General features: G+C 45.9%; 1 protein-coding gene across 2 annotated transcripts in view; it reads right to left on the bottom strand.

Moving 5' to 3' along the window:
• Positions 1-13362, bottom strand: part of PCDH15 (protocadherin related 15) — a 383455-nt gene that overhangs the window by 153589 nt on the left and 216504 nt on the right. The window lies entirely within an intron of this gene.

The raw sequence follows: 13362 nt of genomic DNA, 5'->3' as shown, positions 1-13362 counted from the left end.
AATACGCTAGTGCGATGATTAGCTTAGATGATTAGTCAGCCTCTTAGCTGGCAAAATTGTGCCACCACAGCTCCATGGTGAGCTCAGCTGGCCTTAGCTCAGAGACCTCTATCATTCTTCACCCACATCACGCTGATGTGCTATTAAGCATTAGCACATCAACTTTAATGGAGAGGTGCCTAGTGAGAACAGCTTAATTAACTATATTTAACACACACAAAATCTCAACAAACACGTCTGTGCTTCCTAATGAAATTTTCTATCCAAATGAAGGCAATTGGAGAGGGGAATACTTTGCTTGCAGATCTTCACAGCTTGAGTTATCCTTTCCACTGCTCCTATATACAGTGCATTTCAGACACAAACCACCACATTATTGTATTTAATACATTATTGTAATTAATACATTATTGTATTTTAAATCAACTGAACAAGCTAACACCTTTGATTTCATAAATTCAAATACAGCAGAGCAAGAAGTACCATTGCAAGTTGTCACTTCAAGTTTATTACAGTTTAAGATGATAATAGAAGCGGATGCATCAGCTAACACCAGCTACTTCATCAGTGAGTTATTTCAGAATATGCCTAAGCGCTGGCATCTCAGCTTCCCTGTTTCTTAAGTTTAACATTTTCGCATTGAGATGAAACACCTCAGCTGAGACTCGTGAATTTAAACATTGCGGCAAGAGCAACAAAACCCTGGCCTTTGTTTTACACCCTATAAATATACCAATGGAGGAGCTGAGCCTCATCACGCACGCTTCTGTGGTCAGTGACAAAGAGAAGGAATGGTGGTGCAGAGGTGGAGCAGGGGATGGGCAGGATGACCTGGCATCGTAACACCCTGTCACTGCCTGTGAAGGCATCCTCCAGTGTCTGATTCAGTTCACATGCAAGGAAAATAAAATTATCTTGCTCTATAAATGCAGCCTGTTAGACAAGTATCCTAATGGAGACAGATGCTAGAAAGAAACACACATGAAGTTTAACACTGATGCTTTATTGCTGCATATTGCTAATGATGGTTGTCCAGGCTCGGATTTGTACTGCTCCCCCAGTGACAGCAATACTTGGAACGATGTCTGTGCTGCAGCCACTGAAGTGCAGTGTAAAATCCACACAATGCTTCAAATCAGCTTTCATGTGCTGTATCTAGATGCCTTCTGATCCTGAACTACTTTGTGTCAAGCTACATTGGGAGAAAGGCCATCCAGAGGGATCTGGACAGGCTGGAGAGGTGGGCGCGTGTGAACCTCATGAAGTTCAACCAAGCCAAGTGCAGGGTCCTACACCTGGGTCAGGGCAATCCCAGGCACAAATACAGGATGGGCAGAGAATGGCTGGAGAGCAGCCCTGAGGAGAAGGACTTGGGAGTGCTCGTGGATGAGAAGCTCAACATGAGCCGGCAATGTGCGCTGGCAGCCCAGAAAGCCAACCCCATCCTGGGCTGCATCAAGAGAAGCATGACCAACAGGTCAAGGGAGGTGATTCTACCCCTCTGCTGTGCTCTGGTGAGACCCCACCTGGAGTCCTGTGTCCAGCTCTGGAGTCCTCAGCACAGGAAGGACATGGACCTGTTGGAAGGGGTCCAGTGGAGGGCCATGAAGATGATCAGAGGGATGGAGCACCTCCCCTATGAAGACAGGCTGAGAGAGCTGGGGTTGTTCAGCCTGGAGAAGAGAAGGCTCCGGGGAGACCTTAGAGCCCCTTCCAGTACATGAAGGGGGCTACAGGAGAGATGGGGAGGGACTCTTGATCAGGGAATGTAGTGACAGGACAAGAGGTAACGGTTTTAAATTGAAAGAGGGGAGATTTAGATTAGATATTGGGTGAGGATGGTGAGACACTGGTCCAGGTTGCCCAGAGAAGCTGTGGCTGCCCCATCCCTGGAGGGGTTCAAGACCAGGCTGGATGGGGCTTGGAGCAACCTGGTCTGGTGGGAGGTGTCCCTGCCCAGGGCAGGGGGGTTGGAACTTGATGATCTTTAAGGTCCCTTCCAACCTGAACCATTCTATGCTTCCATGAAATTTACATGACACTACAGTCACAGCAACTACACGGTGCAGGTGTAACCTCTGAGAACGCCCTTTGCTTTAGGCAAAAGACTAATCAGCTTGTGAGTAAGTGGCACCTCACAGGTTTCATAGCAAAGCCCGTAACCATCCTCCCTTAAAAAATAACAAAAAAGTCTAAACGTATCCTGCATCTTTGTGCGTCTTTTCTGAAACACCTTCTGGTGCAGTACCTCCCAGGTAACAAACCTCATGCAAATTTACACGTTCGTGGGTCCTTGCCGCAACCACCCACAATAAATGCAGACTACCATCTAATTTTCATTACGGGGCAAGAGCCTTCTATCTGCCACACGGGAAAAGCACTTGCAAAGGACTACTAATGTGCTCAGAACCTATTCACTATCTTAATAGCATTTGGTCACGCTCTCACGGCCGTGTTGCCAGCTCGATCTGGGAACTTACTCACCGCAGAAGAGATACTCTAACAGGTCAAGCTCCTTCACCTTCCAAATCCTCAGGCCTGGCAAGCGGTCCAGCCGCTGGTACTGGAGCCAGCCACCTCTTCTCAGGGCTGTGAATCCAGCTGGTGTGTCTGCACAGTGTCCCGCGTACTCACCCACGTGCTGCCTGTGCTAGGGCTTCCTCAGCAACCCCTCTCCACACCGGCACAGCAAAGAGCAGATCCCAAACACCCGCAAATGGCATCGATAACACCCACGCACAACACAACCCTCCCGGAGTGAGTTTTTCTACAGTTCGTGTATGGGGCAAATGCAGAAAGGAGAGCTGTTCCACAATAAGCACCATACAGTAACTACTTATAAAATAACAAAATACAGAGCACCTTGAAACGAACAAACAAAAAGATCCTTTCAGGCTGGCTTCTTGTATTTGCTTATTCTCAGTTATTTGCTAATTGTTACTGAAAGTGCCATTCTCACATTACACTTACAATCATAGAATCACAGAATGGTTAGAGTTGGAAGGGACCTTAAAGGTCATCGAGTTCCAACCCCCCTGCCCTGGGCAGGGACACCTCCCACCAGACCAGGTTGCTCCAAGCCCCATCCAGCCTGGCCTTGAACCCCTCCAGGGATGGGGCAGCCACAGCTTCTCTGGGCAACCTGGGCCAGGGTCTCACCACCCTCACAGCAAAGAATTTCTTCCTGAGATCTAATCTAAATCTCCCCTCTTCCAATTTAAAACCATTACCCCTTGTCCTGTCACTACAGAGTCCCTCTCCGGCTCTCCTGTAGGCTCCCTTCAGATATTGGAAGGCTGCTATGAGGTCTCCCCAGAGCCTTCTCTTCTCCAGGCTGAACAACCCCAGCTCTCTCAGCCTGTCCTCACAGCAGAGGTGCTCCAGCCCTCTGATCATCTTCGTGGCCCTCCGCTGGACCCCTTCCAACAGGTCCATGTCCTTCCTGTGTTGAGGACTCCAAAGCTGGACACCAGACTCCAGGTGGGGTCTCACCAGAGCACAGCAGAGCAGAGGAGTAGAATCACCTCCCACGACTGCTGCCCACACTTCTCTTGATGCAGCTCAGGATGCCGTTGGCTTTCTGGGCTGCCAGCGCACATTGCCGGCTCATGTTGAGCTTCTCATCCACCAACACCCCCAAGTCCCACTCCTCAGGGCTGCTCTCCAGCCATTCTCTGCCCATCCTGTATTTGTGCCTGGGTTTGCCACGTCCCAGGTGCAGGACCCTGCACTTGGCTTGGTTGAACTTCACGCGATTTGCACGAGCCCATGTCTCAAGCCTGTCCAGGTCCCTCTGGATGGCATCCCTTCCCTCCAGCGTGTCGACCGCACCACACAGCTTGGTGTCGTCGGCAAACTTGCTGAGGGTGCACTCAGTCGCACTGTCCATGTCTCCAACAAAGATGTTGAACAGCACTGGTCCCAGTACTGACCCCTGAGGAACTCCACTTGTCACTGGCCACCAATTGGACATTGAACCATTGACCACAACCCTTTGAGTGCGGCCATTCAGCCAGTTCCTGACCCACCGAGTGGTCCATCCATCGAACCCATGACTTTCCGATTTTGAGACCAGGATGTCGTGCGGGACAGTGTCAAACGCTTTGCGTAAGTCCAGGTAGGTGACGTCTGTTGCTCTGCCGTTGTCCACCAAGCCTGTGGCAGTATTGTAAAAGGCCACCAAATTTGTCAGGCACGATTTGCCCTTGGTGAAGCCATGCTGGCTGTCTCCAATCACTTCTTTATTTTCCATGTGCCTTAGCAGAGATTCCAGGAGGATCTGCTCCATGATCTTGCCAGGCACAGAGGTGAGGCTGACTGGCCTGTAGTTCCCTGTGTCTTCCTTTTTTCCTTTTTTGAATATTCAGGTTATGTTCCCCTTTTTCCAGTCAGCGGGAACTTCGCCAGATTGCCACGGTTTCTCAAATATGATGGAAAGCGGCTTAGCAACTTTGTCCGCCAGCTCCCTCAGGACCTGTGGGTGGATTTTGTCAGGTCCTATGGACTTATGCACCTTCAGGTTCCTTAATAGGTCTCTAACCTGATCTTCTCCTACTGTGGGCAGTTCTTCATTCGCAGAGCCCTTGTTTTTGCCTTCCGTGACTTGGGCAGTGTGGTTAGAGCCCTTGCCGGTGAAGACTGAGGCAAAAAAGTTGTTCAGTAACTCAGCCTTATCCATATCCTGGGAGGCCAGGTCTCCCGTTTCCTTCAGGAGAGGGCCCACAACTTCCCTAGTCTTCCCTTTGTCCCTGACATATTTGTAGAAGTTTTTCTTATTGTTTTTGATGTCCCTGGCTAGATTTAGTTCTGCCTGGGCTTTCGCTTGCCTGATCTGCTTCCTGGCCACGTGGACAGTTTCTTTATATTCTGCCCATTCTACCCGTCCCTCCTTCCACCCTCTATAGGCCTCCCTTTTGGTCTTGAGCTTGTCCAGCAGTTCCTTGTTCATCCACACAGGCCTGCTGGCTATTTCGCCTGACTTCTTCTTTTTTGGGATGCACCTCTCCTGAGCTTGGAGGAGGCCATACTTGAATTCCAACCAGGTTTCTTGGGCCCCTCTCCCTTCCAGTTCTTTCTCCCACGCTACCCTGCCAATCAGATCTCTCAGGAGACCAAAGTCTGCTCTTCTGAAGTTCAGGGTAGCAAGCTTGCTGCACACCCTCCTCGCTTTCCTATGAATCTTGAAGTCTACCATTTCATGGTCGCTGCAGCCGAGGCTACCCTTGAACTTGACATCCCTCACCAGTCCCTCCTTGTTGGTAAGGTCAAGGTCCAGCACGGCTCCTCTCCTCGTTGGCTCCTCGATCATTTGAAGAAGAAAATTATCATTAACGCATTCCAAGAACTTCCTGGATTTCACGTGCCCTGCTGTGTTGTCCCTCCAACAGATATCGGGGTGGTTGAAGTCCCCCACGAGGACCAGGGTGCGCAAGCGCGATGCTGCTTCTATCTGCCTATAGAGGGCCCCATCCTCCCTGTCACTCTGATCTGGTGGTCTGTAGCAGACCCCTACTGTAACATCTTACAGTGGATGTTACATATGATGATGATGATATATAACTCGTATAAGTTATGATGATACGTAACTTGTATAAGGAAAATGTACTGTACAATTTATACATCGTTGCCAACACGGAACACACTCCGGAATGTTTGCTGTGATGATGTGCAACACGCACTGCATGTACATCAATCTTCTGGAGCTAACTTGATTCTACAGAATATAGGGTAATAAAACCTCCTATATTTAATAAACTGAGAGAAATACGGCACAAAAAACATGGGCTTAAGACAGCAAGCGCTTCTCATTTTGCGGAAGATTTCCATTCAAGAGAACATTAACAGGATGTGCCTGATAATCTCCAGCATGTTTACTCCCGGTGCCACTGAATGAACCCACAGCAGCTCTCAGAACAGCCAAAATCTAGCTTTGCATCTGGTAACTTCGGAATCAAGTGCTGAAAGGAAAATTACTGTTGTGAATTACTTACGGATCTAATTTTGGTACAGAAGTGCACGCCAATGGGGAGGGGCTCATATACTTATATTAAATAAACACAGCAACACGCTATGAGGAACTCTTATGAGCACTTCTCCTAAGCAACAGCGTTTTTCTAAACCCAAGCACCTCTCTGCTCTGGAAGCACGCTATTAGCAACGTGACCCTGCAGTAATACTTTTATGTCTTGAACAACAAAAGGAACTTTTCTCAAGCCTTCTTGAAACCAAATCATTATATTATTATTAGAAATACAGAGCTTACTGAACTACTGGAATGAGTCTAGAAGGGGTCATTTCAAGACGTACCAAAGGAGCCTCAGGTTTCACAGAATGACAGAATCTTCTTGGTTGGAAGGGACCTTTGAGATCATCGAACAAAATAAAAAAAACCAAAAAAAACCCAAAAAAAACAAACACCAAAAATGAAACAAAAACAAAACCCACACAAAACAAACACCCACACCCACACCCCACACCCACCCACAAACAGACACAACCCAACAATCCCGGGCACTAGAGCATGCCCTGAAGTGCCACGTCTACACGTTTCTTAAATACCTCCAGGGATGGCGACTCCACCACCTCCCTGGGCAGGCTGTTCCAGTGCCTGACCACTCTCTCAGGAAAGTCATTCTTCCTGATATCTAATCTAAACCTCCCCTGCCCCAACTTCAGACCATTTCCTCTGCTCCTGTCATTATTCCCTTGGGAGAAGAGGCCAACACCCCCCTCTCTACACCCTCCTTTCAGGGAGTTGTAGAGGGCAATGAGGTCCCCCCTCAGCCTTCTCTTCTCCAAACTAAACATGCCCAGTTCCCTCAGCCTCTCCTCCTGTGACTTGTTCTCCAGACCCCTCACCAGCTTGGTGGCTCTCCTCTGGACACGCTCCAGCAGCTCAATGTCCTTCCTGTAGTGAGGGGCCCAGAACTGAACACAGCCCTCGAGGTGGGGCCTCACCAGTGCCCAGTACAGGGGGACCATCACCTCCCGAGTCCTCCTCCCCACGCTGTTCCTGACACAGGCCAGGATACTGTTGGCCTTCTTGGCCACCTGGGCACACTGCTGGCTCATGTTCAGCCCACAGTCCACCAACACCCCCAGGTCCTTTTCTGCCAGGCAGCTCCAGCCACTGTGCCCCAAGCCTGGAGCGCTGCAGGGGGTTGGTGTGACCCAAGGGCAGGACCCGGCACTTGGCCTTGTTGAACCTCATCCCATTGGCCTCGGCCCATCCATCCAGCCTGTCCAGATCCCCGACCTAAGAGGAGACAGTGGAGGCAGCAAGGAAGGCTGAGCTCTGCTTTATAGAACCTGGATTTTAAGATGAATTTTAAGATCCTTTTTAACAACTATATCAATGATGTAAAGGAGGTAACGAAGCACACTCTCCTCCAGTTTGCAGGCGATGCCAAACTGGGGGTAACGGTCAATATGCTGGAGGGCAGGGCTGCCATTCAGAAGGACCTCTGCCAGCTGAGACATGGGCCAACTGGAACCCTGTGAAATTCAGCTGAGACAAATGCCCAGTCCTGCCCCTAGGAGGAACAAGCGCCTGGCAGGGGCCCTGGCCAGGAGCAGCTCTGTGGGACAGGCCTGTGGGTGCTAGCAAACCGGGAGTGGAGCTGGAGCAACCTTGGCAGAGACACAGGCCAGCAGCTCATGGGCTGTACGGACAGGGGACCAGCCTGGAGACCCAAGTACCAAGAAGGAAGGGATTCCCAAGGAAGGGACTGTCCCTTCTGGTCAGCCCTCAGAAGACCACACCTAGATATTTAGATAGTGTTACGAGAGAAAAAGGGTGCAAATTGAAACAAGAGAATTTCAGACTGGACATAAGCAATAGCTTCTCCCCATGAGGATAAAAATGAGAGCATCTCACCATCATGAAGCAAAAGCGTTTCCTATACACTATGCTCTAGCTTGTCTTCCCACTCTAGACAGGTACTGGGAACCTGCTCTCAGCACTCCCTGGATAAGAACACGAGGAATCAAGGTTTTGATGCCTTTTTGTCATTAGAAAGGGGTTACCTGAAAAAAAAGCAATAAAACAACTACCAGCCTGACTTGTGCATATGAAGGGTGAAAGCTTGCTTGAGTTATTCTGCAGGTTACTCTGTAATGTAAGGTAGGGAATTGTCAATGGTGCTGAGGGACCCCAGGTCAGACTAAACCCCCAGACTAACAAGAATTGGAAAAACTGAACAGTTTTTCCTTGGCTCAGTTTTGCAAGAGAAAAAAGACAGTTTGGGGGGATTTTATAAGAAGGGAGAGAGGGAGGTAGGAGAATAGACATTTGGAATTGTTTCCCAACTATTCTATTATGTAAAAATTTTAGTATTTTTCAAATTGATAGCAATATTTTTATTCATCTTAGGCATCCTACCTTACCTGCCAGCCAACACAGCCACACAGGATAGCGGTTCACTTGTTCTAGAGTCTCAAGTCATATTTAAACTTTCACTTATGAATTAAAAAATGATTATTTTTGCAAAGGAATATTGTATTGAGATGCCAAACAGGAAAACTGTTTTATAAAATTGTTTTCTGTTCTCCCTAAGCTTCCAAGGGTACTGAAATAAGATCCTGTAATAAGACCAACATTTCAAAGATATCCCCATTTTTATATTAGCCCCAATTTAGCAAACTATCAAAAGTGGATGCATTCAGTGGCAGGATCACCAAAAGAAGCACTCATAACAAGGTCTGGGTTAGCAGCAATGCCCTGGTCTTCTCTTTCCTTTAAATCAGTAATAACAAACTCTGAAGCTGAGAAAGAATATCCCACGGATAGAGCAATGCCAGCCTTTTATACAAAGTGGTAGTCAGTTGGCCACCCTCCTCTCTTCGAGATGCATAGAGCAGTAGTTCTGCCATTAACATCAGAAACTGCTATAATCAAAGATTATTAAATAAAATCTCCATTTTTATATCCCCATTAGATGGCTCCAAAGATTTGCTTAAGCTCTCTGCAAGCCACAGCTTAAGACCGACGTGCTGTTCTGAAATAGCCTTTATTAGACAACTAGAATAAATTACGGTGGCTTATTCACAACTACAGTACAGAGCAATATTGGTAACACCATGATCATCCATCCTGTGGATAATGTAAAAAGTCACCAGCGACACTAAAATCACATTGGCTAAATAATCATTGCTTAGAAGTTATATTCAGGGCTAGCCATAACCTCTTTTGAGTCTGTCCCTGGAACAGAAAAGAAGAAAGCAAGTGGACTATGGGTCCTGCCCTTCCTTACAGCAGCCAAGTAACTATTTGGCACACTACTCGGCCAGCAAGAAGAACCACAGGTAGTGAATGCATGCTTTGAGGACAAAAAGTGCACTGTGGAGATGATAAAAGTCAACGCACTGAGAAAGGGTTGCTATATTGTATATGAAGCTCCGTTTCTTGCACTGTCAGAGAAGCCTATCATTTCTTGTTACCATTTTCACCTGCAGGTAGCAGTGGCTGCCTGAAATCACTCCCACCGTTGCGTAAACTGCACTGCATTTTCTGTGTCGCTAGCTTTTAACTTTGTCACAACTCATCACAGCAAAATTTTGAAGTCACTACTGAAGAGCATGAGAAGCTAGAAGAGTAATTCTTGCCTTTGACTATCAAAGCAGCAAAAGTTATATTTAATGACGAGTTCTGATTGGTGCCCATTCACTTCCACAAAGTCAGCTTTCTTGTCTTGTCAGTGTACGTGTGTGGAGAAAGCTGTGTTTCACATCTCAAAGCCTCAAGGTTAAAAAAAAAATATTTAATTTCTCTGCATTCATTGGTTCTCATACTTGAAGTGCTGTAACACGTATCTGAAACCCATGTCACAGCTCCCTAAGACATTACTGTTCTCGTTGTTTGGCTCTGGTCTTGTACCATTTCAAGGTCACCTGCATGTGCCAGAATTAATTTAAGAGGCAATGCTACCAGCAGCACAAAGCAGATTTTTCCCTTGCAAAGCTTGGGGAAAATAAATAGAGAAAAAGATGATGTTTGAAGAAAACCAGCTGCAGATAATAATCTTTTAATTCTCCCACTTGATTGTATACATGCTATTTTGTTCATTGCACACTTCAGAATAAAAGTAAACAGTATCACAAATTTCTTAAAAATTATGAAAAGTTGGAGTGTTTTGTAAAGGATCCCAAAAGAGACAGTAAAACAGCGCGCTCTCGTGCAACAGAGCCGCTGTTTCGCTAAAGCTCTCGCCATATGTTTAATCACCACTAAAAGTCTTTAAACAAACTTGAGTGGTTCCCCAAAGAAACGAGAGAGAGACCTAATTCACAACTGGTTTTGTATATCAACTGAATGGATACTACTCACGCAAATACCAAGATAATATAGTGAGAGTATCTAAAAAAATGCCTTGGCTGTTTTAAAACTAGGCATTTCTACAAAAGATTTGTCAAGTATGGTTTGGAAACGAGTGTTGAAGCTATTACTGGAAATTCACGCAGGGAAAAGAGTAGTACAGCCTCATATCAGACATCTCCTATTTTACTGACGCTAACTGTGTTTACTTCTCTTTTATAATAAACGTAAGTCAAACAAAAGATCAACAGCTACAATTTATAGCTTTCTTAGGGCCGCTAAAATAGCTCTTACATACATAATTCTTCCCTAAGCAATAAATGTAACATTTACGTCACCTCCAGAAATATCTTTTGTCCTAAGTATGCCAGGGTCTGACAAAGGTTAGGGATGATAAATTTGAAGGAAATTTCACTTGGGACTTATTTTATTTGTGCCCTGCCATTTAAATTGAAGTTGGGAATTGATGAGAGCATTCTATGCCTTGAAGAGGAAGCATTCTTAGCTCTAATGTCAAGCAAGTTTATTAATTTAGACAAACTCTAAGACAAACCCTATCATCTCTAGATATAACTAGTTTGCAAGTAATAAGATCGGAGGCAAAGCCCAAGGCCTTATTGGATCAAAAAAGAAACTGTAAATAATGCTTCTGATCTACATTTCAGGACTTATCTATAGTCAATTCGAGAAAACTACACTTAAATTACGATATCCAACATAATAGCTGTTCTTTACCGAACAGGGGAAACAGCTGCTCAGATCTTAAAATACTGGGAGCAATAAGGACCGGAATAAAATATACATGAGCTACGTAACAAGTCAATTGCTATGCTGTCCAAGTTCAGTGCTCCAGGAGAGAGACAGCCTGAAGAGAGAGACGTTGCTAGTGGGAATCTAATAAAAATTGGTAATGGAGGATGACAACCAAGTGCCAAAGTCAGAAAAACCAATGGGTAAATACGCACAACTGGTTTCGGCCTCGGTCAAACCTTTTTGAATGCACAGAAGTTATGGAACCACAATAAACAATGTCCATGGGGCCATGGGGAAGGGGGACCACGTTATTCTTTTTAGGTCTGTTCCTATAAGCCAGGCTGCAGGCTTCAGGTATTTTCAGACCTTGTGTCCTTCCAGCGTAGGGCATCAGAATTTTAAAATTGGCATCTATTGATCCTCTACACCTCTCCAAGTTATCAAGAAGAAATGGCCAGCTGGAATACAAAGAAATTTAGGAGAGAGAAGAGATTGAGGCCGAAGGGAAAGACAAGACTGGAACTTGTCAGTAATTACACTAATGGAAAAAGATCAAAAAGAGCCTGGGGAGGAGATAAAGATAAAATCTGTCAAACGCACAAAAATAAATCCCCCAAGGAAACCCTCCAAAACTAAAACCTCACACATGCAAAAACAAAATAAAAAACAGACGAGAACTTCAGTGGGAAAGGAAGCGAAAATCATGTGCATTCAAGAAATGTCCTTGACAAAGGCATGGGACTGATGGGATCGTTCTCCACTCCCGCCAGTCACTGGCCATGCCAAGACCAGGGCTACAACCCTGTGTGTCGATCTGTGGTAGAGTATTGATCTACTGTCCAAGCAGCTGCAAAGCATCTCGGTGTCAAAGGAATGAAACGTTGCTGTTTCTACGGGATGAACCAGCCGTAGCTGGTAGCTCATACCCCGAGCTACACAGCCCAGGCTGAACAACCCCCAGTGGGAGCACACCGCGTGCTACACACCACCTAGCGCAGCCGGAGGCTAACCTGCAGGGTGGGCTATGTTTGTCACGCAGCCTGGCAGAGACAAAAGCTGTGGAAAAACGAGTCTGCAGCTAAACTAACAGCTCTCAGGATTCAGCGTCTCACTCCCAAATGGATAAAGCTGTGGCAACTACCAATGTCTTTATATCATAAAGCAAACCTGAGAATTTCAAAACAGGTGAGGAACGTGGGCTGGCAGAACCTTCAGCGGCAGTTCTCCTAGCATTCTTGCACGGGTTAGCTGTTTACTTAGAACTGCTGTTATAAAAGGAACAGAGGTTTCTGCTGATCTGCAGGATCTGTCCGAAAGGCAGGCTCAGCAACAGAGGGGTTGAAGGCAAGGAGCTTTATGAGGTGTATCTGCTCTTGAGCTCTCTTTGCACATACAGTGCTCGATGAAGAACAGTCTGCCCAGCTTAATGCTTGCCAGCCTAACTAGACTTCATGCCCGTGGTATTTACTGTCATGACTGCAGTATAACTGAATGTACACAATAACATAACGTACACACGGTGTTACACTATACATTACTGTTATTGTGAACTCTGCTGGAAGATCTATTTTAACATAGTTCTACTTCAGCTTATTTATTTTGGGATACAAAATGCTTCAATAATCCTTGGTGCAGAACTGTTTCTCACCTTGGAGTAATTAAAGTCATCTTTCAAAAGGGAATTACAATCTGCTCAAAATCTTTGAATGAAAGCTGTGATCAATCTATTTCTTTATGGGGATTACTAAAATCAACCCTTCCCTGTTAGTGTTTGAAATCAAAGCCTTTATGGGGAGCGTTATCCATGCAATGTGAGCAGACAGCTGCACAAACACTGGAAGTTCGGGAGTCTTCTAAAGCTAACGAAAGAGGTGATGTCCAGAGCAAAGCCTTCTCTCACAGAAGAGGAAATCTGGTTGGACAAATTCTCCTCCTGTAAACTGAAATTTACAGATGGGCTGAATTTTTTAAGGCTTTCTCCTATGAAGTACAGAATTTGTCAGGAAAATAGTAATAGTAATAGTAAATAGTAATAGTAAATGTTTCTCTTTACCATGACCTTCTACGAACCCCATACTCTACATGCTGTAGCCAGGAACACGGTTTTCAGAGTTTCTGAATTCTAAGCCCCACTGATTTAAGCTCCTGATTTAAGTTCATAAATCGTATGAACATTTTTAGGCACAGTTAAAGGTTAAGCATTGCGGTGTCTCACTTTTATGCATCAGATACCAGAGTGGAATTTGGAATCCAGTGCTGGGTACCCAGAACCACATACAGAAAGCACAAAAAAGGAT

The sequence above is a fragment of the Numenius arquata genome, chromosome 10 (assembly GCF_964106895.1).
Source record: "Numenius arquata chromosome 10, bNumArq3.hap1.1, whole genome shotgun sequence".
In the NCBI taxonomy this organism is placed as follows: domain Eukaryota; kingdom Metazoa; phylum Chordata; class Aves; order Charadriiformes; family Scolopacidae; genus Numenius; species Numenius arquata.
This window is presented reverse-complemented; position numbering and strand designations above follow the sequence as displayed.